Source organism: Procambarus clarkii, chromosome 1 (genome assembly GCF_040958095.1).
Source record: "Procambarus clarkii isolate CNS0578487 chromosome 1, FALCON_Pclarkii_2.0, whole genome shotgun sequence".
In the NCBI taxonomy this organism is placed as follows: Eukaryota; Metazoa; Arthropoda; class Malacostraca; order Decapoda; family Cambaridae; genus Procambarus; species Procambarus clarkii.
In genome coordinates, this window is record NC_091150.1 from 57,626,134 (window position 1) to 57,652,197 (window position 26,064).

Below are 26,064 nucleotides of genomic sequence, written 5' to 3' on the forward strand. Positions count from 1 at the left end.
ATCTCACTCATATACTTGTCCAACCCATGCTTGAAACAATCGAGGGACCCCACCTCCACAATGTTACGCGGCAATTGGTTCCACAAATCAACAACCCTGTTACTGAACCAGTATTTACCCAAGTCTTTCCTAAATCTAAACTTATCCAATTTATACCCTTTGTTTCGTGTTCTGTCCTGTGTTGATACTTTTAATACCCTATTAATATCCCCCCGGTTATGTCCATTCATCCACTTGTAAACCTCTATCATGTCACCCCTAACTCTTCGCCTTTCCAGTGAATGCAACTTAAGCTTTGTTAATCTTTCTTCATATGAAAGATTTCTAATTTGGGGAATTAACTTAGTCATCCTACGCTGGACACGTTCAAGTGAATTTATATCCATTCTATAATATGGCGACCAAAACTGAACTGCATAATCTAAATGGGGCCTAACTAGAGCAAGATATAGCTTGAGAACCACACCAGGTGTCTTGTTACTAACGCTGCGATTAATAAATCCAAGTGTCCGATTTGCCTTATTACGAACATTTATGCATTGATCCTTTTGTTTTAAATTCTTACTAATCATAACTCCCAGATCCCTTTCGCAATCCGACTTCGCAATCACAACACCATCTAGCTCGTATCTTGTAACTCTATCATCATTACCTAACCTCAGAACTTTACATTTATCAGCATTAAACTGCATCTGCCAATCCTTTGACCATTTCAAAACCCTATATAGATCAACTTGAAGTGATAGTGAGTCCTCCTCCGAATTAATTTCCCTACCGATTTTCGTATCATCGGCAAATTTGCAAATGTTGCTACTCAAACCTGAATCTAAATCATTTATATATATTATAAACAACAGAGGTCCCAGGACAGAGCCTTGAGGCACTCCACTTACAACATTTTCCCACTCTGACTTGATTCCATTTATACTAACTCTCTGTTTCCTTTGGTATAGCCATGCCCTAATCCAGCTTAATATAGCACCCCCAATACCATGAGACTCTATTTTTTTAATCAGTCTTTCATGTGGCACTGTATCAAAAGCTTTGCTAAAGTCAAGGTATACAACATCGCAATCCTTACCACTATCAACTGCCTCAACAATGCTAGAATAAAAAGATAACAAATTTGTTAAACATGAACGGCCATTTATAAAACCATGTTGCGACTCAATTATTAATTTATGTTTTTCAAGATGAAGACGAATTTTATTTGCTATTATAGATTCGAGTAACTTTCCCACAATAGACGTTAGGCTAATTGGTCGATAGTTAGACGCAAGTGATCTATCTCCTTTCTTAAAAACTGGTATCACATTAGCAACTTTCCAAAACTCTGGCACTCTGCCTGACTCTATTGATTTATTAAATATGGTTGACAGTGGGTCACAAAGCTCCTCTTTGCATTCTTTAAGCACCCTGGCAAACACTTCATCCGGCCCTGGGGATTTGTTTGGTTTGAGTTTTACTATTTGTTTAAGAACATCCTCCCTGGTAACTGCTAAACTCGTCAACCTGTCCTCGTCCCCACCCACATAGACTTGTTCGGCTGAAGGCATATTGTTAAGTTCCTCTTTAGTAAATACAGATACAAAATATTTATTAAAAATACTACTCATCTCTTCATCACTATCTGTTATTTGACCTGTCTCAGTTTTTAATGGACCTATCCTTTCCCTAGTCTTAGTACGATATAACTGAAAAAACCCTTTAGGATTTGTCTTTGCTTGCCCTGCTATGCGAACTTCATAGTTTCTTTTTGCTTTCCTTATCTCTTTTTTAACATTTCTAACCAGTTGTATGAATTCCTGTTCTAAAGTGACCTCCCCATTTTTAATCCTTTTGTACCAAGCTCTCTTTTTACCTATAAGGTTCTTCAAATTCTTTGTTATCCACTTTGGGTCATTAGTATTCGATCTATTCAATTTGTATGGTATACTACGTTTCTGTGCTTTGTTTAGAATATTCTTAAATAAGTTATATATTGAATCCACATCGAAATCCCCATTTAAGTCACCTATCGCTGGGTTCATGTCTCGCTCCAAGACCGGCCCACACCCCATACCCAAGACTTTCCAATCAATTTGACCCAAAAAATTTCTTAGGCTATTAAAATCAGCTTTTCGAAAATCTGGCACTTTAACAGAATTTTTTCCTACTGGTCTATTCCATTCTATGCTAAATCTGATTTCTTTGTGATCACTGCTCCCTAGCTCACTCCCTATTTCGATGTCATTAATTTGCGTTTCCCTGTTAGTTAACACTAAATCTAAAATATTATTTTCCCGTGTTGGTTCCTTAATGTGTTGCGTAAGAAAGCAATCGTCAATTAATTCTAGAAAATCTTCTGCTTCACTATTCCCTGTTTTGTTCAACCAGTTTATTCCGCTAAAATTAAAGTCACCCATGACATAAATACTGTTAGATCTAGATGCTCTAGATATTTCATCCCATAGATGCTTTGCTTCCATTCTGTCTAAATTTGGTGGCCTATATATTACTCCTATTATAATATTATTAGCTTTTTCGTTTAATTCAATCCAAATAGTTTCTGTGTGTGGCTCTGTTTTGATTCCCTCTTTGAGACTACATTTCAAATTGTCCCTAACATATATGGCTACTCCACCTCCTCGTCTAATATATCTATCTGTGTGAAATAGTTTAAATCCATATATTTGATATTCAGCTAATAGTTCTCTATTTTCTACATTCATCCACGTTTCGGTAAGTGCAATAATATCTATTTTTTCTGTGCAGACAAGAGCATTTAATTCGTTAATTTTATTTCTTAGACTTCTACTGTTAGTGTAATATACCTTAAGTGAATTGTTTTTTTGCGGACCTTCTCTTTCCCTGATCGTTTTGCCAATTCCTTTCTCCCACAAACACATATTTTTATTACCTCCTTCCTCCAAATCAATTCCCATACCTCTATCTACTAACAGTTTAAACCCAAACAAACACCTCTAACCACTTCTTCTAACGAGTTCGCAACAGCAACAACCCCAGCTCTCGATAGATGCACCCCATCACGAGCATACATTTCATTTCTTCCATAGAAGTGTTCCCAGTTGTCTATGAAAGATATTGCATTTGATTTGCAATATCTTTCCAGCCGGCAATTGACACCAAGTGCCCTCGATATCCATTCATTTCCCACTCCCTTTCTTGGAAGAATGCCACATATGATCGGGATTCCTCCCTTGCTCCTAACTAACTCTATGGCTGTTTTATACCTCTGAATCAGTTCCTCACTCCTAACTCGACCAACATCATTTCCTCCCACGCTAATGCAAATAATGGGATTGTTCTCATTACCAGCCATAATATCATTCATGTTGTTTATAATATCACCAATGCCAGCTCCGGGATAGCAAACCCTTAACCTTTTCCCCCAATCTCTAGCACAAAACGTTCTATCCAAATACCTTATCTGGGAATCTCCCACAACTAATGTTTGCTTAGGTACTTCCTTTACTTTCTGAGGGGCCTGCGCTTCCTTTCTCTTCGTTGCTTTCCCTTTTGCGCGATCCACAGTCTCTCCACAGCACTCGTCCTCCAAAACGTCAAATGAATTAGAAGTTGCTATGGCGTTTGAAGGCGGCTTTATCAAAGTCTTCTTAAGGCCCCTGTCTTTCACAACTCTCCAAGACGAGGTCCCTTTACTGCTGGTCTCCTCCTTCGTTACTTCTCGTTGTTCTTTCAGCTGACGCACCTCCTCCCGCAGAAAGTCCAACTCTGTCCTCAGGGCTCCCACTAGAGTCACCAGGTCCTTAACTACAACTTCCATATTGCAATGATAATATAACAACACTCCTTCAATAGTGAAGCAGAAGATTTTCTAGAATTAATTGACGATTGCTTTCTTACGCAACACGTTAAGGAACCAACGCGGGAAAATAATATTTTAGATTTAGTGTTAACTAACAGGGAAACACAAATTAATGACATCGAAATAGGGAGTGAGCTAGGGAACAGTGATCACAAAGTAATCAGATTTAGCATAGAATAGGAATAGACCTGTAGGAGAAAATTCTGTTGAAGTGCCAGATTTTCGAAAAGCTGATTTTAATAGCCTAAGAATTTTTTGGGGTCAAATAAATTGGAAAGTTTTGGGTATGGGGTGTGGGCCGGTCTTGGAGCGAGACATGAACCCAGTGATAGGTGACGTAAAACGGGATTTCGATGTGGATTTAATATATAACTTATTTAAGAATATTCTAAACAAAGCACAGGAACATAGTATACCATACATAAGAACATAAGAACAAAGGTAACTGCAGAGGGCCTATTGGCCCATACGAGGCAGCTCCTATCTATAACCACCCAATCCCACTCATATACTTGTCCAACCCGCGCTTGAAACAATTGAGGGACCCCACCTCCACCACGTTACGCGGCAATTGGTTCCACAAATCAACAACCCTGTTACTGAACCAGTATTGTCACCATGGTAACCCCTGGTGACATAGATCGTTATTTTTTTTATTTTTTTTTCAGTGATATTCCTGCGCGGGCCCTAAGCCTCTGGCTGGCCCACTACGTGTTGCTTGTTTCTGTTTTACTTGGGCGGAGTATGAGTATTTATGACTCGTATGGTCGCTTCAGTAAGATTTTGCCATATAAGAACATAAGAACAAAGGTAACTGCAGAAGGCCTATTGGCCCATTCGAGGCAGCTCCTATTCTATAACCACCCAATCCCACTCATATACTTGTCCAATCCGCGCTTGAAACAATCGAGGGACCCCACCTCCACCACGTTACGCGGCAATTGGTTCCACAAATCAACAACCCTGTTACTGAACCAGTATTTACCCAAGTCTTTCCTAAATCTAAACTTATCCAATTTATACCCATTGTTTCGTGTTCTGTCCTGTGTTGATACTTTTAATACCCTATTAATATCCCCCTTGTTATGTCCATTCATCCACTTGTAAACCTCTATCATGTCACCCCTAACTCTTCGCCTTTCCAGTGAATGCAACTTAAGCTTTGTTAATCTTTCTTCATATGAAAGATTTCTAATTTGGGGAATTAACTTAGTCATCCTACGCTGGACACGTTCAAGTGAATTTATATCCATTCTATAATATGGCGACCAAAACTGAACTGCATAATCTAAATGGGGCCTAACTAGAGCAAGATATAGCTTGAGAACCACACCAGGTGTCTTGTTACTAACGCTGCGATTAATAAATCCAAGTGTCCGATTTGCCTTATTACGAACATTTATGCATTGATCCTTTTGTTTTAAATTCTTACTAATCATAACTCCCAGATCCCTTTCGCAATCCGACTTCGCAATCACAACACCATCTAGCTCGTATCTTGTAACTCTATCATCATTACCTAACCTCAGAACTTTACATTTATCAGCATTAAACTGCATCTGCCAATCCTTTGACCATTTCAAAACCCTATCTAGATCAACTTGAAGTGATAGTGAGTCCTCCTCCGAATTAATTTCCCTACCGATTTTCGTATCATCGGCAAATTTGCAAATGTTGCTACTCAAACCTGAATCTAAATCATTTATATATATTATAAACAACAGAGGTCCCAGGACAGAGCCTTGAGGCACTCCACTTACAACATTTTCCCACTCTGACTTGATTCCATTTATACTAACTCTCTGTTTCCTTTGGTATAGCCATGCCCTAATCCAGCTTAATATAGCACCCCCAATACCATGAGACTCTATCTTTTTAATCAGTCTTTCATGTGGCACTGTATCAAAAGCTTTGCTAAAGTCAAGGTATACAACATCGCAATCCTTACCACTATCAACTGCCTCAACAATGCTAGAATAAAAAGATAACAAATTTGTTAAACATGAACGGCCATTTATAAAACCATGTTGCGACTCAATTATTAATTTATGTTTTTCAAGATGAAGACGAATTTTATTTGCTATTATAGATTCGAGTAACTTTCCCACAATAGACGTTAGGCTAATTGGTCGATAGTTAGACGCAAGTGATCTATCTCCTTTCTTAAAAACTGGTATCACATTAGCAACTTTCCAAAACTCTGGCACTCTGCCTGACTCTATTGATTTATTAAATATGGTTGACAGTGGGTCACAAAGCTCCTCTTTGCATTCTTTAAGCACCCTAGCAAACACTTCATCCGGCCCTGGGGATTTGTTTGGTTTGAGTTTTACTATTTGTTTAAGAACATCCTCCCTGGTAACTGCTAAACTCGTCAACCTGTCCTCGTCCCCACCCACATAGACTTGTTCGGCTGAAGGCATATTGTTAAGTTCCTCTTTAGTAAATACAGATACAAAATATTTATTAAAAATACTACTCATCTCTTCATCACTATCTGTTATTTGACCTGTCTCAGTTTTTAATGGACCTATCCTTTCCCTAGTCTTAGTACGATATAACTGAAAAAACCCTTTAGGATTTGTCTTTGCTTGCCCTGCTATGCGAACTTCATAGTTTCTTTTTGCTTTCCTTATCTCTTTTTTAACATTTCTAACCAGTTGTACGAATTCCTGTTCTAAAGTGACCTCCCCATTTTTAATCCTTTTGTACCAAGCTCTCTTTTTACCTATAAGGTTCTTCAAATTCTTTGTTATCCACTTTGGGTCATTAGTATACGATCTATTCCATTTGTATGGTATACTACGTTCCTGTGCTTTGTTTAGAATATTCTTAAATAAGTTATATATTGAATCCACATCGAAATCCCCATTTAAGTCACCTATCGCTGGGTTCATGTCTCGCTCCAAGACCGGCCCACACCCCATACCCAAGCCTTTCCAATCAATTTGACCCAAAAAATTTCTTAGGCTATTAAAATCAGCTTTTCGAAAATCTGGCACTTTAACAGAATTTTCTCCTACTGGTCTATTCCATTCTATGCTAAATCTGATTTCTTTGTGATCACTGCTCCCTAGCTCACTCCCTATTTCGATGTCATTAATTTGCGTTTCCCTGTTAGTTAACACTAAATCTAAAATATTATTTTCCCGTGTTGGTTCCTTAATGTGTTGCGTAAGAAAGCAATCGTCAATTAATTCTAGAAAATCTTCTGCTTCACTATTCCCTGTTTTGTTCAACCAGTTTATTCCGCTAAAATTAAAGTCACCCATGACATAAATACTGTTAGATCTAGATGCTCTAGATATTTCATCCCATAGATGCTTTGCTTCCATTCTGTCTAAATTTGGTGGCCTATATATTACTCCTATTATAATATTATTAGCTTTTTCGTTTAATTCAATCCAAATAGTTTCTGTGTGTGGCTCTGTTTTGATTCCCTCTTTGAGACTACATTTCAAATTGTCCCTAACATATATGGCTACTCCACCTCCTCGTCTAATATATCTATCTGTGTGAAATAGTTTAAATCCATATATTTGATATTCAGCTAATAGTTCTCTGTTTTCTACATTCATCCACGTTTCTGTAAGTGCAATAATATCTATTTTTTCTGTGCAGACAAGAGCATTTAATTCGTTAATTTTATTTCTTAGACTTCTACTGTTAGTGTAATATACCCTAAGTGAATTGTTATTTTGCGGACCTTCTCTTTCCCTGATCGTTTTGCCAATTCCTTTCTCCCACAAACACATACTTTTATTACCTCCTTCCTCCAAATCAATTCCCATACCTCTATCTACTAACAGTTTAAACCCAAACAAACACCTCTAACCACTTCTTCTAGCGAGTTCGCAACAGCAACAACCCCAGCTCTCGATAGATGCACCCCATCACGAGCATACATTTCATTTCTTCCATAGAAGTGTTCCCAGTTGTCTATGAAAGATATTGCATTTGATTTGCAATATCTTTCCAGCCGGCAATTGACACCAAGTGCCCTCGATATCCATTCATTTCCCACTCCCTTTCTTGGAAGAATGCCACATATGATCGGGATTCCTCCCTTGCTCCTAACTAACTCTATGGCTGTTTTATACCTCTGAATCAGTTCCTCACTCCTGACTCGACCAACATCATTTCCTCCCACGCTAATGCAAATAATGGGATTGTTCCCATTACCAGCCATAATATCATTCATGTTGTTTATAATATCACCAATGCCAGCTCCGGGATAGCAAACCCTTAACCTGTTCCCCCTATCTCTAGCACAAAACGTTCTATCCAAATACCTTATCTGGGAATCTCCCACAACTAATGTTTGCTTAGGTACTTCCTTTACTTTCTGAGGGGCCTGCGCTTCCTTTCTCTTCGTTGCTTTCCCTTTTGCGCGATCCACAGTCTCTCCACAGCACTCGTCCTCCAAAACGTCAAATGAATTTGAAGTTGCTATGGCGTTTGAAGGCGGCTTTATCAAAGTCTTCTTAAGGCCCCTGTCTTTCGCAACTCTCCAAGACGAGGTCCCTTTACTGCTGGTCTCCTCCTTCGTTACTTCTCGTTGTTTTTTAAGCTGACGCACCTCCTCCCGCAGAGAGTCCAACTCTGTCCTCAGGGCTCCCACTAGAGTCACCAGGTCCTTCACTACAACTTCCACTTGTAAACCTCTATCATGTCGCCCCTAACTCTTCGCCTTTCCAGTGAATGCAACTTAAGCTTTGTTAATCTTTCTTCATATGAAAGATTTCTAATTTGGGGAATTAACTTAGTCATCCTACGCTGGACACGTTCAAGTGAATTTATATCCATTCTATAATATGGCGACCAAAACTGAACTGCATAATCTAAATGGGGCCTAACTAGAGCAAGATATAGCTTTAGAACTACACCAGGTGTCTTGTTACTAACGCTGCGATTAATAAATCCAAGTGTCCGATTTGCCTTATTACGAACATTTATGCATTGATCCTTTTGTTTTAAATTCTTACTAATCATAACTCCCAGATCCCTTTCGCAATCCGACTTCGCAATCACAACACCATCTAGCTCGTATCTTGTAACTCTATCATCATTACCTAACCTCAGAACTTTACATTTATCAGCATTAAACTGCATCTGCCAATCCTTTGACCATTTCAAAACCCTATCTAGATCAACTTGAAGTGATAGTGAGTCCTCCTCCGAATTAATTTCCCTACCGATTTTCGTATCATCGGGAAATTTGCAAATGTTGCTACTCAAACCTGAATCTAAATCATTTATATATATTATAAACAACAGAGGTCCCAGGACAGAGCCTTGAGGCACTCCACTTACAACATTTTCCCACTCTGACTTGATTCCATTTATACTAACTCTCTGTTTCCTTTGGTATAGCCATGCCCTAATCCAGCTTAATATAGCACCCCCAATACCATGAGACTCTATCTTTTTAATCAGTCTTTCATGTGGCACTGTATCAAAAGCTTTGCTAAAGTCAAGGTACACAACATCGCAATCCTTACCACTATCAACTGCCTCAACAATGCTAGAATAAAAAGATAACAAATTTGTTAAACATGAACGGCCATTTATAAAACCATGTTGAGACTCAATTATTAATTTATGTTTTTCAAGATGAAGACGAATTTTATTTGCTATTATAGATTCGAGTAACTTTCCCACAATAGACGTTAGGCTAATTGGTCGATAGTTAGACGCAAGTGATCTATCTCCTTTCTTAAAAACTGGTATCACATTAGCAACTTTCCAAAACTCTGGCACTCTGCCTGACTCTATTGATTTATTAAATATGGTTGACAGTGGGTCACAAAGCTCCTCTTTGCATTCTTTAAGCACCCTGGCAAACACTTCATCCGGCCCTGGGGATTTGTTTGGTTTGAGTTTTACTATTTGTTTAAGAACATCCTCCCTGGTAACTGCTAAACTCGTCAACCTGTCCTCGTCCCCACCCACATAGACTTGTTCGGCTGAAGGCATATTGTTAAGTTCCTCTTTAGTAAATACAGATACAAAATATTTATTAAAAATACTAATCATCACTTCATCACTATCTGTTATTTGACCTGTCTCAGTTTTTAATGGACCTATCCTTTCCCTAGTCCTAGTCTTAAAGCAGGGGATGGAAGAACGGGGCGAGGCTGCAGAAATCTTGAGCAAGGATCTGGGGATGAGGTGAAGAGGGGAGATGAAAGATCGGTGGCCCAACCACCGCGGATTTGAACTTGATCAGATGGAAGTAGAATTGAGTAGGGTGTCATTTGCTGTACACACAGGAGCCAGGAACGCAAGCAGCTGGCAGTGGAGGTTTGATATCAGATGTTGATGTTAAGTCAGTTCGTTAGTAGTCTTCTTCCTTGTTGATTTCACCAAACTTTGATCGTTGGTCTTCTTTTTGGGTTTGTCGGTCTTGGTGGTCACGTTTCGTGTTGATGCTTGGAGGTGATATTTCCGTGGAAGTGATGGTGTTCCAACAGATACGTCTTCATCCGATTCATCAGATGAGAGAAGAGCTGGGGTGTTGACACGCAGGGGTAGAGTTCTTGAAGGTTGAGTTCTTGGAGGTTGAGTAGCAGTGGTAGGTACTGCAGCAGAAGGGGCTGCATAGTTGGTACCCTCTATAGGGTCACACCAAGGGTCGATTGCAGCGGAATTCGTCACTGGGACGGGTGAAGGGACAGCAGCAGCTGGAGAAGCGTGTGGAGCAGGAGCCGACAGTAAGTCTGAAAGCGTGGCTGCGTTCACAGTGATGTCATGGTTGGTAACTGGAACTGTTGCAGAAGTGGGGGTCACAGGAGGCAGAGTCTTGTGAGCTGTAGGTACCCGAACAGGATCTGAAGTCTGCATTGCAGTGGCGGAGTCGTCGTCGACGGATGTAGAGTCGGCATCCTCTACAGGGTCAGTTGTTGGAGTTGAACCTGGAGCGTTGAAGACTTCTTCAGGAATAATGAAGGTAGGGAGACCATTCGCCTTGTAAAGAATTTTCAAAAGCCTCACAAATTCTCGCGCTGCGGAAGAAAACTGAGTCACACTGGAATCTAGCCCTTTAAATACTTCGTTGGGGGGATTCTACGAGGAAGAATCTCAGCCCAAAAGCTCCTTGTGGACGAAACCAACTCAAAGAGTAGGTATTACAGGCTCGCAATTATTCACCTTAGAAGAATACCGCGACCAAGCTAGAGAGTTGGGATTCGAAGGGAATAAAGTAGCAGAGCAAGCTATGGACTGATCAGCAGGACAGAGAAAGCAAACTCTGGACTGATCAGCAAGAGAGAGAAGACAAACGCTGGACTAATCAGCAGAACAGAGAGAGTACTGAACGCATAGCTCGCATGCAGTTGCAAGCAAGGCAGGATGACCAGACAAGTGGTCGTTCAACAGAGACTAACGTTGAACAAGGTAAGACTGTCAAACTACCTAAACTAGCTAACTTTGATGAAAGGGACGACTCGATGGATGCATACATCAAGCGTTTCGAAGGTCACGCCGCTGATTGCGGGTGGGAAAGATGAAAGTGGGCACTCGCTCTTAATGCATTGTTAAAAGGTAGGGCACTAACCATCTACCACAGTCTGGTATCTCCGCACCAGCGCGGAGATTACAAGGCATTGACAACAGCGCTGCTGAACGGTTTTGCCATTACTGCAGACCGGATGCTAGAGAATTTCCATAGGGCTCATTTGCAAAAAGGAGAGACATATGTGCTAATGTTACAGCAGTTAGAATCGAGTCTAAACCGTTACTGTGAACTCATGGAGACTGCTCCTGGGAGCATGGAGTTCTATCAACTGATGATTCGTGAACAGTTCTTAGAAGCATGCGAATCGTCTCTGCGCGTCAAGCTCAAATCTACTTGACAAAATTCTGTACTTTGTTTGGACTACCTCGAGTTATCTAGACTGACAACAGTAGCAATTTTCGGTCTGCAGAGTTCAAACGATTTTGTAAGAGGTACCAAATAGAACATCGCTTGTCCAGTGCTTATCATCCACAAAGTCAAGGTTCCTTGGAGAGATTTCACCAAACTATGAAGCAGATGATGCGAACTGTTGATGAAGACTCCAGACGTAATTGGAATGAAGACTTACCTTTTATCTTGTTTGCAGCTCGAAATGGTTTACAGCATTCCTTGGGTTGTTCCCCGTTCCAATTAGTTTTCGGACACCAAGTGAGAGGCCCAATCCAATTGCTGAGTGAAAGGTTGTTAGGAAACGTCTCTCTCCCTGATGGAAGTCGTCTGTTGAGTGAGATCCAGTCGAAGTTGAAGAGGCACCAAGACGTGGCAAGCGAGCACCTGAAGAAGTCACAGTTGAAGATGAAACAACACCATGACAAGAAGTTCAGGGTGAAGCTGAGATGTTTTCAGCCAGGTGATCTTGTTCTTGTTTTAAAGTGCAGATTGGAAACTGCTTTAGCTCATCATTTTGAAGGTCCGTTTGAAGTTGTTTGCAGACGTTCTGAGTTAACTTATAAAATTAAAAGTCTGCAGGACCCTTCCAAGGTTTAGGTAGTACACATTAACAGGTTAAAAGCTTTTCAAGGCTCCAGGCCAGTGTCATGTGTCATTAATCATGGACAGTTCCTATGGCCGCCTTATACAACCTATCTCATAGGTTGTATAAGGAGGAACACGAGGAACATCTAGATATATTCCGAGAACCATTTCGTGTTATTATTCCTGGTTATTCAAACAGCAGAAAATCCTACTTGTGCAGTAAACTTGTAAAGAAGTATCACCACAAGTTCTCCTCAATGATTATATGTGGAGGAGGTTACTGGCAATTACGATCAGATCCACAAATTAAAAGGAAATTGATTGAGCATTCAACCATTATTGATCCTGTGGAAGAGCGAGTGGATAATGACTCGCATATCTTACTAATCTATGATGACCTTTTTACAGAGTCTGCAAATTCAAAAATCGTATCAAACATGTTTACTAGGGGCCGACATTTCATGGTTTCCGTCATATTGATATAATATGTATATTTTTTCCTGGTAAATATTCGAGGAATATTAGTTTAAATGCTTCTCATTTCATATTGGTTAAATCACGAGCCTCTCACTCCCACAAATTGAAACACTCGGACAACAAATATTTTGGGAAACAGGATTCAAAGAAATTTGTAGAGTTATATAAGAAAGTTATTACCCAACCCTACGGCTATTTGCTAGTAGATCTGGGCTCGAATACTCCCTCTACTATAATATTACCGGTAATATTGGTCACGAACCGCCCTATGAGATAGTTTACCAATGGTGAGCAAGAAAGATGTATTGAAACGAGTATATAACGACCCCTCATCTAGCGGGGGACTTGGAGGGATACAGAGGTTGTATAAGGCGGCCAAATTAATTAACTCTAGTATAACTCTAGCCGATGTAAAGGACTATCTGAAAAGCGCTGACTCCTACATGTTTTTGTGTCATGGGGCTGGCTGCAGACTCCGCACCTCACTGGGCGTTGGCAGCAATCTTTGTGATGCCCAAATCTCTGACATCTGAAGCATCTTAGGGGTTCTGGGGTGTAAGGCCTGTGTTGGAACACGCCCCAGATTCCAAGGTCAAGTTTCTCCGGGATCTGTCCTCTTACTGTGAGAAGGACTTGTCGAGTTTCCTGCTTTGTGGTTCGTACTTGGCATCTCTCTGCTGACACCACATAGTTCAGCTTTTCGAGATGGCCAAGGGCCATATGCAAGGGATAGTGGAGGACAATGATTTTACTTATTTTATCCTCTGGTTTCAGTTCCTCACATTTTGCGTAATTTTTTAGAATCGTAGCGGCCGACTCGTCTTTAGGCCTCAGAATGTATTCTCCTCTGAGATTAGGTTTTGCTTTGATCTGGAGCTGGTTTAATCTCAACGCCATCCAGCTCGTATCTTGTAACTCTATCATCATTACCCAGCCACAATACGTTACATTTATCAGCATTAAACTGCATCTGCCATTCTTTTGACCACTTCGAAACCCTATTTAGACAGATTTGAAGTGATAGTGGGTCTTTTTCCGTGTATATATCCCTACCGATTTTTGTATCATTGGCAAATTTGCAGATGTTGCTACTCAAACCTGAATCTAAATCATTTATATATGTTAAAAACAGAGGTCCCAGGACAGAGTCTTGAGGCACTTCACGTACAACATTTTCCCACTCTGTCTTAACCCTATTTATATTAAGTCTCTATTAATATCTTAAGGGGGGATATTAATAGGGTATTAAAAATATCAACACAAGACAGAACACGAAACAATGGGTATAAATTGGATAAGTTTAGATTTAGGAAAGACTTGGGTAAATACTGGTTCAGTAACAGGGTTGTTGATTTGTGGAACCAATTGCCGCGTAACGTGGTGGAGGTGGGGTCCCTCGATTGTTTCAAGCGCGGGTTGGACAAGTATATTGAGTGGGATTGGGGGGTTATAGATAGGAGCTGCCTCGTATGGGCCAATAGGCCTTCTGCAGTTACCTTTGTTTTTATGTTCTTATGTATGGTATACTACGTTCCTGTGCTTTGTTTAGAATATTCTTAAATAAGTTATATATTAAATCCACATCGAAATCCCGTTTTACGTCACCTATCTCTGGGTTCATGTCTCGTTCCAAGACCGGCCCACACCCCATACCCAAAACTTTCCAATCTATTTGACCCCAAAAAATTCTTAGGCTATTAAAATCAGCTTTTCGAAAATCTGGCACTTTAACAGAATTTTCTCCTACAGGTCTATTCCATTCTATGCTAAATCTGATTACTTTGTGATCACTGTTCCCTAGCTCACTCCCTATTTCGATGTCATTAATTTGTGTTTCCCTGTTAGTTAACACTAAATCTAAAATATTATTTTCCCGCGTTGGTTCCTTAATGTGTTGCGTAAGAAAGCAATCGTCAATTAATTCTAGATAATCTTCTGCTTCACTATTCCCTGTTTTGTTCACCCAGTTTATTCCACTAAAATTAAAGTCACCCATGACACAAATACTGTTAGATCTAGATGCTCTAGATATTTCATCCCATAGATGCTTTGCTTCCATTCTGTCTAAATTTGGTGGCCTATATATAACTCCTATTATAATATTATTTGCTTTTTCGTTTAATTCTATCCAAATAGTTTCTGTGTGTGGCTCAGTTTTGATTCCCTCTTTGAGACTACATTTCAAATTGTCCCTAACATATATGGTTACTCCCCCTCCTCGTCTAATATATCTATCTGTGTGAAATAGTTTAAATCCATTTATTTGATATTCAGCTAATAGTTCTCTATTTTCTACATTCATCCACGTTTCGGTAAGTGCAATAATATCTATTTTTTCTGTGCAAATAAGAGCATTTAATTCGTTAATTTTATTTCTTAGACTTCTACTGTTACTGTAATATACCCTAAGTGAATTGTTATTTTGAGGCCCTTTTCTTTCCCTGATCATTTTGCTAATTCTTTTCTCCCACGAACACATACTTTTATTACCTCCTTCCTCCAAATCAATTCCCATACCACTATCTACTAACAGTTTAAACCCAAACAAACACCTCTAACCACTGGTTCCAACAAGTTCGCAACAGCAACAACCCCAGCCCTCGATAGATGCACCCCATCACGAGCATACATTTAATTTCTTCCATAGAAGTGTTCCCAGTTGTCTATGAAAGATATTGCATTTGATTTGCAATATCTTTCCAGCCGGCAATTGACACCAAGTGCCCTCGACATCCATTCATTTCCCACTCCCTTTCTTGGAAGAATGCCACATATGATCGAGATTCCTCCCTTGCTCCTAACTAATTCAATGGCTGTCCTGAATCTCTGTATTAGTTCCTCACTCCTAACTCGCCCAACATCATTATCCCCTGCACTAATACAAATAATGGGTTTGTTCCCATTTCCCGTCATAATATCATCCATGTTTCCAACAATATCACCAATTCCAGCTCCCGGATAGCAAACCCTTAATCTGTTCCCCCTATCTCTGGAACAAAACGTTCTGTCTAAATACCTCACCTGGGAATCTCCCACAACCAAAATTCGCTTCGGTACCTCCTTAACTTTCTGAGCAGCCTGAGCAGTTCTTATTTATTATAGGATCTTAACTGAACTATTTTTAGTTAATTATCATTAGGATTAAATTTGCCTATGTTTATTATTCAACTTTTTTTTCTTTACTTTCATTATTTCCTAGGTTGCCTAGTCTCGCGATACTCCCTTACTCCATTGTACCCCTGACTTTGCCTGTGTCTCAAATTGCAAATTATTACTTTCAAAGTACCTGAGAGTACTTGTAAGCAATCTACCTCATTTTTTTGTTTGGAGGAGTAATTTTATGTGATTCAAAGTCAGCTCTTCAGGCCCTTAAAAACCCAACATGCAATATAGATACTAGAAATGTTGTAAAATCCATTATAAACAACATCATTAATGCAAAGAGCAAGAGCTTCAGAGTCTCATTTGTATGGATACCATCTCACATAGGTGTTGTCCAGCATAAGAGCTGGACAGCATAAGAGCTGTGGTTCAGTAACAGGGTTGTTGATTTGTGGAACCAATTGCCGCGTAACATTGTGGAGGTGGGGTCCCTCGATTGTTTCAAGCACGGGGTGGACAAGTATATGAGTGGGATTGGGTGGTTATAGAATAGGAGCTGCCTCGTATGGGCCAATAGGCCTTCTGCAGTTACCTTTGTTCTTATGTTCTTATGTTCTTATAACGACACAGACAAGGCACCTAAAACTGCATGTGATCAGCCTGAAGTTGAGTTCGATATGGGCATTCCAATTTCTTTATAAAGTATAAAGAGCTATGACATGTTTATAACAGAAAATTATATGTACGGGCAGCATAAAGCATCCACTAGACAGTGGAATATTATAACGGCCAGAATTAGGCTGGGATATCGATATCTACGGCAGGTGGCTACAGGTAATGAGTCCCCCCAATGGTGAACATTCTAATTGTAAACTACATGACCAAGAGCTGGGACATACTCTTCAACACTATATCTGTGATTCCCCTATTATAAGTGACTTCAGACCTAATGGTATGAGGTACTTTGAGCTCTGTAATTACTTCACACACTCAGGAATATTGGAAGATATTATTGTATTGTACCCAAATTTTGCTAGTGTAGGATAACAGATCAGCCTTATTTTATGTTCTCACCTGATTTTTAGTCATAGTGGATTTGTATTTTTATTGAGGCCGATATTTTCTCCCCTGATTCCATGTATGAGTAACCGTCCTGTGAGATGGAAATATTGGATGAACTTATAGCCAACTGTTTAGCCAGAGCTGGTTTGTTGATCAGACCACACACTAGAAGGTGAAGGGGCGAAGACGTTACGGTCCGTCCTGGACCATTCTCAAGTCGATTGTGGACGACGAAGTCGAAACGTCGTAGTCCGTTCACCTTCTAGTGTGTGGTCTGGTCAACAAACCAGCTCTGGCTAAACAGCTGGCTATAAACTTCAGGCACGTTATTGTGACTCATCGCCTGCAGAGCTGGTTTGTTTTTGTATTAAGACAGGTATTATCTCCCTAATTAACTGTGTGACTAACCATCCTGTGAGATGGGAAAAATAGTCAAACCTATCGCTAATTCTTGATTATAGACTAATCACGAATTATAGCTAATTCTTGATTAGTCTATTTAGAGACTAATCACAATATCTCAAGTAATATAAGTATATTTCAAGTAATATAAAACAGGGTAGCAGGGCATTGCTGTGTATATCTAATTTTGCTAATTCAAAAATATAATAAAAATTATACTCAATTTGAATGACAACATTATTCATCATTATTTTTGCTTAAACAGGAAATAGAGTATACCATTTGGTATAATGTAATATTTATGTATTTTACAAAGTGTTTAACCTGTAAGCTATTCAATTTCTTTCTTTATTATGCACCCCATACCCATCCCGTGGGGGTGGTGTAAAGGATTACAGACACAAAATCGATTCAGGAACTGAACCCTCTAGTTCGTTTAGCTAAGCAAATAACAATGTTTGACGCTAGTTACAAAATTATCAATGTTGTATACACATGTACACACCCTCATACATACATGTACATATATATATATACGTATATACACATACATATCTAATCACCCACACAAATACACACATTAATAATCTTTGTGTCACAAGTGACACAAAGAGGTGTCACAAGTGACATTACAAGAGGCTCACAACAGTCACTATACAAGGCACTTTACATCTATAGTGAGTTACACAGTTACTAGTCTTGCTGCACACCCACCCACCTGGGCGGCAGCTTTACAGTCATGTGCATGCATTACCTACAGTAAGCAAATTTTGGATACTTCGCTTTCGGTTTCGGGCAGCACATCATTATGAATGAAGTACTTACACATTTCTTGGACACTATTGATGGTGTTATCTCTAAATTCCGCAATTTTTTCAGTCCATTATATAATGACGCAAAGTATGCGAATAGTTCTGCTGACAAGAGTTTACATTTAGTCAAATCTACATCAGCAGATGTTACAAACTCCCAGAGGTACTTGTAGCCTAGAGGTACTAGGTACAGGAAAGTGTTGTTGTCTCTCTTGGTAGGGGTGATGAAAGTTATACATTCTGAGCACATTGGCAGTCTTGGTAATCCATTTGGAGGGATGCTGATCTTCAAGGAAGAAGGCTTGTTTCCCTAATTAACTATGTGACTAACCATCCTGTGAGATGGGAAAAATAGTCAAACCTATCGCTAATTCTCGATTATACACTAATCAAGAATTATAGCTAATTCTTGATTAGTCTATTTAGAGATATTACACACTCTGTGTAATATCTCACAATATCTCAAGTAATATAAGTAAATTTCAAGTAATATAAAGCAGGGTAGCATTGCTGTGTATATCTAATTTTGCTAATTCAAAAATAAAATAAAAATTATACTCATTTTGAATGACAACATTATTTTTCATTATTTTTGCTTAAACAGGAAATAGAGTATACCATTTAGTATAATGTAATATTTATGTATTTTACAAAGTGTTTAACCTGTAAGCTACATGTTGTTTTACATGGCTTATCTTTAAGTTTTTGTAAGTTTGTATTTAAAATTGTAATATCGAATTATCTTTGGGTATTGACGTGGATAATTATCAGATTTTACTTGCGTATTATTAGTATGTTAATTGAACTGTGTGTTTTGTTCTTTTTGAAACTAGTGTCACGTTATCCCTTATGTTTCAGTATATAAACCTGTCCAGAATGAGTTCTTTGTTATGCTGCTTAATTTTAATTTAACTTCTGCATTCTAGATCTGATGATGAATACGAGAAATATTCGAATGAATCGTGAATTTTAAGTAAAAAGTAAAGAGTTTAGCAATATATCTCATACATAAGTCATGTTATATATTATAGCTGATAACTTGTTAGGACTATGAAACTCAATAAATTTTAATATCATCTTTATTTTACCTGGTTGTTTATTACATACTTTGTTTTCATCATTGACTTCATACAGTGGTTAAATCTTTCATTTTCTATACAAGCATGTTTTAGATATGTGTATATTTCCCACCATAATAATGCTATAATCATAGAGCATAACTATACGTCAAATGAGCTATTGCTTCCTGAAAGTCCATGTGGATTTTACAACAGAGAATTTTACCAATTATATCATTGTCTTTCTACACTTGTCTAATAATTTTACTTGATCATGATCAATTTTACATGGCCGATTCAGTAATTGGTTCATAATAATCTCGAAATTGTTAATAAGTGTTAAATAAAGTGTAATTAATTAAGGTTAAAGTTTTAATTTAAGGTATCGAAGCAGACGAATATGGTCTCAACAAATTCTAAAAGGAGAATCATAGAGTACAGTCATTAGAGGATATCAGATATATGGTCTATGAAACAAGTTAAAATAGCCAATTTCCTATATCTTCTGAATAACTAATCTTATTATTTGAGAACAAAATTATATTCTGAATAACTAATCTTATTATTTGAGAACAAAATTAAATTGTTTATAATTAATAATAAAAAATGAAAATGAAAAAATGCGGTTAACTAAATTCTCATGTCAATCAATTTTGAAAATAATGTGGATTTCACATACAGCAATAATTCTAAATGGGGGACATCATTAATGCTAAAGCTAGCTTTTTTGTGTTCATTAATTATAATTTAGAAATTATAAAGGTCTGGAGATGCAGTTTTGCCTCACCGGGCCTCTACGAGTTTACCAAAGAGGGAAGGAGGCAGCAGTAACAATGCCTCACATTGGCCTCTACGAGTGTTTATACAAGAGGGAAAGAGGCAGAAGTAGCAATGCCACACTGGTTATCACGGTTCCTCATCATCTTGATGTAGCCTTCATCACCCAGACTTGTACCCCAAGAGTTCTTCACCAGCCAGTAGTCAGTTCCGTCCTCCGTGGTGCCGTAACCCACAACCAGAACACCATGACCAAGCTCCGTCGTGCTACATTCTGGCTCGTCATAAACACCTGTAATATATATTCATTCTTAAAAATACAATGTTTAACAAATCACTTGCAAATTTCATATATAATTATTATAAAATAACCCTTTAAAATAATCTTATACTAAACCAATGGCATCAAATGGAACAAACAATAATGACAAGTGCCAACATGGTGAGTGTAAGCACCACTGACTCTGCCGACTGATCTCAGACATCTAGTGCTGACATGGCTGTGTGCGTGTTTATATACAATAACATATTAAATATAAATTGTTTATAAATACACACATGATGCACATTTTATATTTATAATGACGATAAACTTTGTATAATGTTCTATATGGACGCACACACACTAATATACTATGCTCATAAAACAAAACAACTTACCATGGTGGTAAAACTGGATTGAGCCATGTGAGGCATCAATGCCAACAGATATTGGTCCAACTGAGGCAACAGCTTTCTTCAGAGCATCTTCACTTCCCGTACGAATATGAACAAAGCCAGTCACTCTAGCACCAGATTCTTGCGGGTTATACTGACACTTTCCTTCCTAATAAAGTAATGTTACAAAATAATGCATTAAAAATATGCAAAGCAGATTGAATATGCGTCAAATAATAAATTGTATATCTTCACATTGTTTATGGGTATCGCTTATGAAGACAATGTATTGCCTTCATAAGAACAATAGTATTGTATTCTATTATTCATAGAAATTATTCTTTCTTAATCATCATTCCAGTCAACATAATAATGTATTGTCAGTGACTTTAAGAGACGCAAAAGAAAATTATAGAACTGAGTGTACCTTTTTCTTATATGGATAGGCCTCCTCAGTGTCAATCCCACCATTGTCCTCAATGTACTTGAAAGCAGCGGTCATCAGTCCTCCGCCACAACCATCATTGTCATATTTGGCGGAACAGTCGATCAAGTTCTGCTCAGAGAGGCTCACCAGCTTACCAGTCTTGCGGAAGTGTTGACCTTCCAGGGACCCAGTCTGTGAACCACACAAACATAATGAGAAATATCTGCACTTATTTATGTTTTTCAGTAAGATTGCCACTGAGGTAAAAGGTAACTAATTTAAATCGTAAGCAAACGTTTCAAGAATATGACTGAACAAATTTTTATGCTAACAAAACTCAATAAATTATATTACATGCAAAATTATTTTTAGCTTATCTGAAATAATAATTTGTGCACATATTAATTTAAAAATTACTTCTGGTGTCATTGACCATTTAATTTTCAAATTAATTAAAGATGGGTGATGATAATACTCACAGCTGAGAAGGCCCAGCATGATCCACAGTGTCCCTGGTCCTTTACTGGGGTGACTGCTCCCTTCTCTCTCCAGTCAACAGTCTTGGGAAGACCAACATCATCATCTGGCTCAATGTAATGGGAACCATTGTACTTGCTGTTTAATGTATATCTTTCTGTGTGGTTCTTATGGAAACCAGCCATTGTTGACAAAAACTCCTCCTGAAGCTGTAAGAAATATTTTACATTTTATTTCGTAACATAAATATATTTTCATTAGGCTGACATCGAACATATGGGTATTGTTGTTCCGAAGGAAATAACATAAGAACATAAGAACAAAGGTAACTGCAGAAGGCCTATTGGCCCATACGAGGCAGCTCCTATTCTATAACCACCCAATCCCACTCATATACTTGTCCAACCCGTGCTTGAAACAATCGAGGGACCCCACCTCCACAATGTTACGCGGCAATTGGTTCCACAAATCAACAACCCTGTTACTGAACCAGTATTTACCCAAGTCTTTCCTAAATCTAAACTTATCCAATTTATATCCATTGTTTCGTGTTCTGTCCTGTGTTGATACTTTTAATACCCTATTAATATCCCCCCGGTTATGTCCATTCATCCACTTGTAAACCTCTATCATGTCACCCCTAACTCTTCGCCTTTCCAGTGAATGCAACTTAAGCTTTGTTAATCTTTCTTCATATGAAAGATTTCTAATTTGGGGAATTAACTTAGTCATCCTACGCTGGACACGTTCAAGTGAATTTATATCCATTCTATAATATGGCGACCAAAACTGAACTGCATAATCTAAATGGGGCCTAACTAGAGCAAGATATAGCTTGAGAACCACACCAGGTGTCTTGTTACTAACGCTGCGATTAATAAATCCAAGTGTCCGATTTGCCTTATTACGAACATTTATGCATTGATCCTTTTGTTTTAAATTCTTACTAATCATAACTCCCAGATCCCTTTCGCAATCCGACTTCGCAATCACAACACCATCTAGCTCGTATCTTGTAACTCTATCATCATTACCTAACCTCAGAACTTTACATTTATCAGCATTAAACTGCATCTGCCAATCCTTTGACCATTTCAAAACCCTATCTAGATCAACTTGAAGTGATAGTGAGTCCTCCTCCGAATTAATTTCCCTACCGATTTTCGTATCATCGGCAAATTTGCAAATGTTGCTACTCAAACCTGAATCTAAATCATTTATATATATTATAAACAACAGAGGTCCCAGGACAGAGCCTTGAGGCACTCCACTTACAACATTTTCCCACTCTGACTTGATTCCATTTATACTAACTCTCTGTTTCCTTTGGTATAGCCATGCCCTAATCCAGCTTAATATAGCACCCCCAATACCATGAGACTCTATTTTTTTAATCAGTCTTTCATGTGGCACTGTATCAAAAGCTTTGCTAAAGTCAAGGTATACAACATCGCAATCCTTACCACTATCAACTGCCTCAACAATGCTAGAATAAAAAGATAACAAATTTGTTAAACATGAACGGCCATTTATAAAACCATGTTGCGACTCAATTATTAATTTATGTTTTTCAAGATGAAGACGAATTTTATTTGCTATTATAGATTCCAGTAACTTTCCCACAATAGACGTTAGGCTAATTGGTCGATAGTTAGACGCAAGTGATCTATCTCCTTTCTTAAAAACTGGTATCACATTAGCAACTTTCCAAAACTCTGGCACTCTGCCTGACTCTATTGATTTATTAAATATGGTTGACAGTGGGTCACAAAGCTCCTCTTTGCATTCTTTAAGCACCCTAGCAAACACTTCATCCGGCCCTGGGGATTTGTTTGGTTTGAGTTTTACTATTTGTTTAAGAACATCCTCCCTGGTAACTGCTAAACTCGTCAACCTGTCCTCGTCCCCACCCACATAGACTTGTTCGGCTGAAGGCATATTGTTAAGTTCCTCTTTAGTAAATACAGATACAAAATATTTATTAAAAATACTACTCATCTCTTCATCACTATCTGTTATTTGACCTGTCTCAGTTTTTAATGGACCTATCCTTTCCCTAGTCTTAGTACGATATAACTGAAAAAACCCTTTAGGATTTGTCTTTGCTTGCCCTGCTATGCGAACTTCATAGTTTCTTTTTGCTTTCCTTATCTCTTTTTTAACATTTCTAACCAGTTGTACGAATTCCTGTTCTAAAGTGACCTCCCCATTTTTAATCCTTTTGTACCAAGCTCTCTTTTTACCTATAAGGTTCTTCAAATTCTTTGTTATCCACTTTGGGTCATTAGTATACGATCTATTCAATTTGTATGGTATACTACGTTCCTGTGCTTTGTTTAGAATATTCTTAAATAAGTTATATATTGAATCCACATCGAAATCCCCATTTAAGTCACCTATCGCTGGGTTCATGTCTCGCTCCAAGACCGGCCCACACCCCATACCCAAGCCTTCCCAATCAATTTGACCCAAAAAATTTCTTAGGCTATTAAAATCAGCTTTTCGAAAATCTGGCACTTTAACAGAATTTTCTCCTACTGGTCTATTCCATTCTATGCTAAATCTGATTTCTTTGTGATCACTGCTCCCTAGCTCACTCCCTATTTCGATGTCATTAATTTGCGTTTCCCTGTTAGTTAACACTAAATCTAAAATATTATTTTCCCGTGTTGGTTCCTTAATGTGTTGCGTAAGAAAGCAATCGTCAATTAATTCTAGAAAATCTTCTGCTTCACTATTCCCTGTTTTGTTCAACCAGTTTATTCCGCTAAAATTAAAGTCACCCATGACATAAATACTGTTAGATCTAGATGCTCTAGATATTTCATCCCATAGATGCTTTGCTTCCATTCTGTCTAAATTTGGTGGCCTATATATTACTCCTATTATAATATTATTAGCTTTTTCGTTTAATTCAATCCAAATAGTTTCTGTGTGTGGCTCTGTTTTGATTCCCTCTTTGAGACTACATTTCAAATTGTCCCTAACATATATGGCTACTCCACCTCCTCGTCTAATATATCTATCTGTGTGAAATAGTTTAAATCCATATATTTGAGATTCAGCTAATAGTTCTCTATTTTCTACATTCATCCACGTTTCGGTAAGTGCAATAATATCTATTTTTTCTGTGAAGACAAGAGCATTTAATTCGTTAATTTTATTTCTTAGACTTCTACTGTTAGTGTAATATACCCTAAGTGAATTGTTATTTTGCGGACCTTCTCTTTCCCTGATCGTTTTGCCAATTCCTTTCTCCCACAAACACATACTTTTATTACCTCCTTCCTCCAAATCAATTCCCATACCTCTATCTACTAACAGTTTAAACCCAAACAAACACCTCTAACCACTTCTTCTAGCGAGTTCGCAACAGCAACAACCCCAGCTCTCGATAGATGCACCCCATCACGAGCATACATTTCATTTCTTCCATAGAAGTGTTCCCAGTTGTCTATGAAAGATATTGCATTTGATTTGCAATATCTTTCCAGCCGGCAATTGACACCAAGTGCCCTCGATATCCATTCATTTCCCACTCCCTTTCTTGGAAGAATGCCACATATGATCGGGATTCCTCCCTTGCTCCTAACTAACTCTATGGCTGTTTTATACCTCTGAATCAGTTCCTCACTCCTGACTCGACCAACATCATTTCCTCCCACGCTAATGCAAATAATGGGATTGTTCCCATTACCAGCCATAATATCATTCATGTTGTATGAATAAAGATGTGGACAATGTTAAATCATGAGATTCATTCTGCTTACCATGTCACCATACTTGTTCATTCTGAGCCTGTATGGTTTGTGTCCTGTTGCAAACAGTTTGTTGTGTGCAGCAATCATGTGTCTGTTCTCCATGAAGATGTTCATGCGGAATTTGTCTTCGACATCGGTGGTGTATTTCTTGGCATATTCAAGCTAAAAGAAAATCAATTATTGATAAGAAAAGCTCTTCATAAACGGCATATATGGAGCAGCATAAGAGTATTGCTGGTAACTACAACAGCAACGGTAGTGAAAAGAATTATACAAATTTTGAAAAATCGTGGGCAAAGTACAAGTGCATATGGCACTCCACAAGTAGCATCCATCATCTCTGACTTCACTTAAATTTTTAATGGTTGATAAATTCAGGGCTCTATCCAAGGCCATCTGTGCTTAATAATTGACTTCAGCAATCATTATGCTGGAGTGACCATTGGTTAGAATGTTTGTATTGAATTCAAAATAAGTGACGCCAATATTTCCTAAAATCAGCCACTCAGAAAACGGGGTGCTTTAAATTTTCCGTGCAATGTCAAATGATTGCTACCGTTACACTACATAACCCCAAAAACTCCATTTTGAAACAAACTAACTTTTATTAATAAATTCTGTTTACATTCTTACCTTAAATGTCTCTCACTCTTCCAACACAACAGAATAGAAACGTTCTGCAGATATTACAGCTAAAGCGGCAATCAACACTGATGCTGCCAAGAACTTCAT

The 26,064-nt window shown here is 38.3% G+C and overlaps 1 pseudogene; it reads right to left on the reverse strand.

The window, feature by feature from the left end:
• Positions 1-19,978: 19,978 nt before the first annotated feature.
• Positions 19,979-26,064, reverse strand: LOC138358733 (procathepsin L-like; annotated as a pseudogene).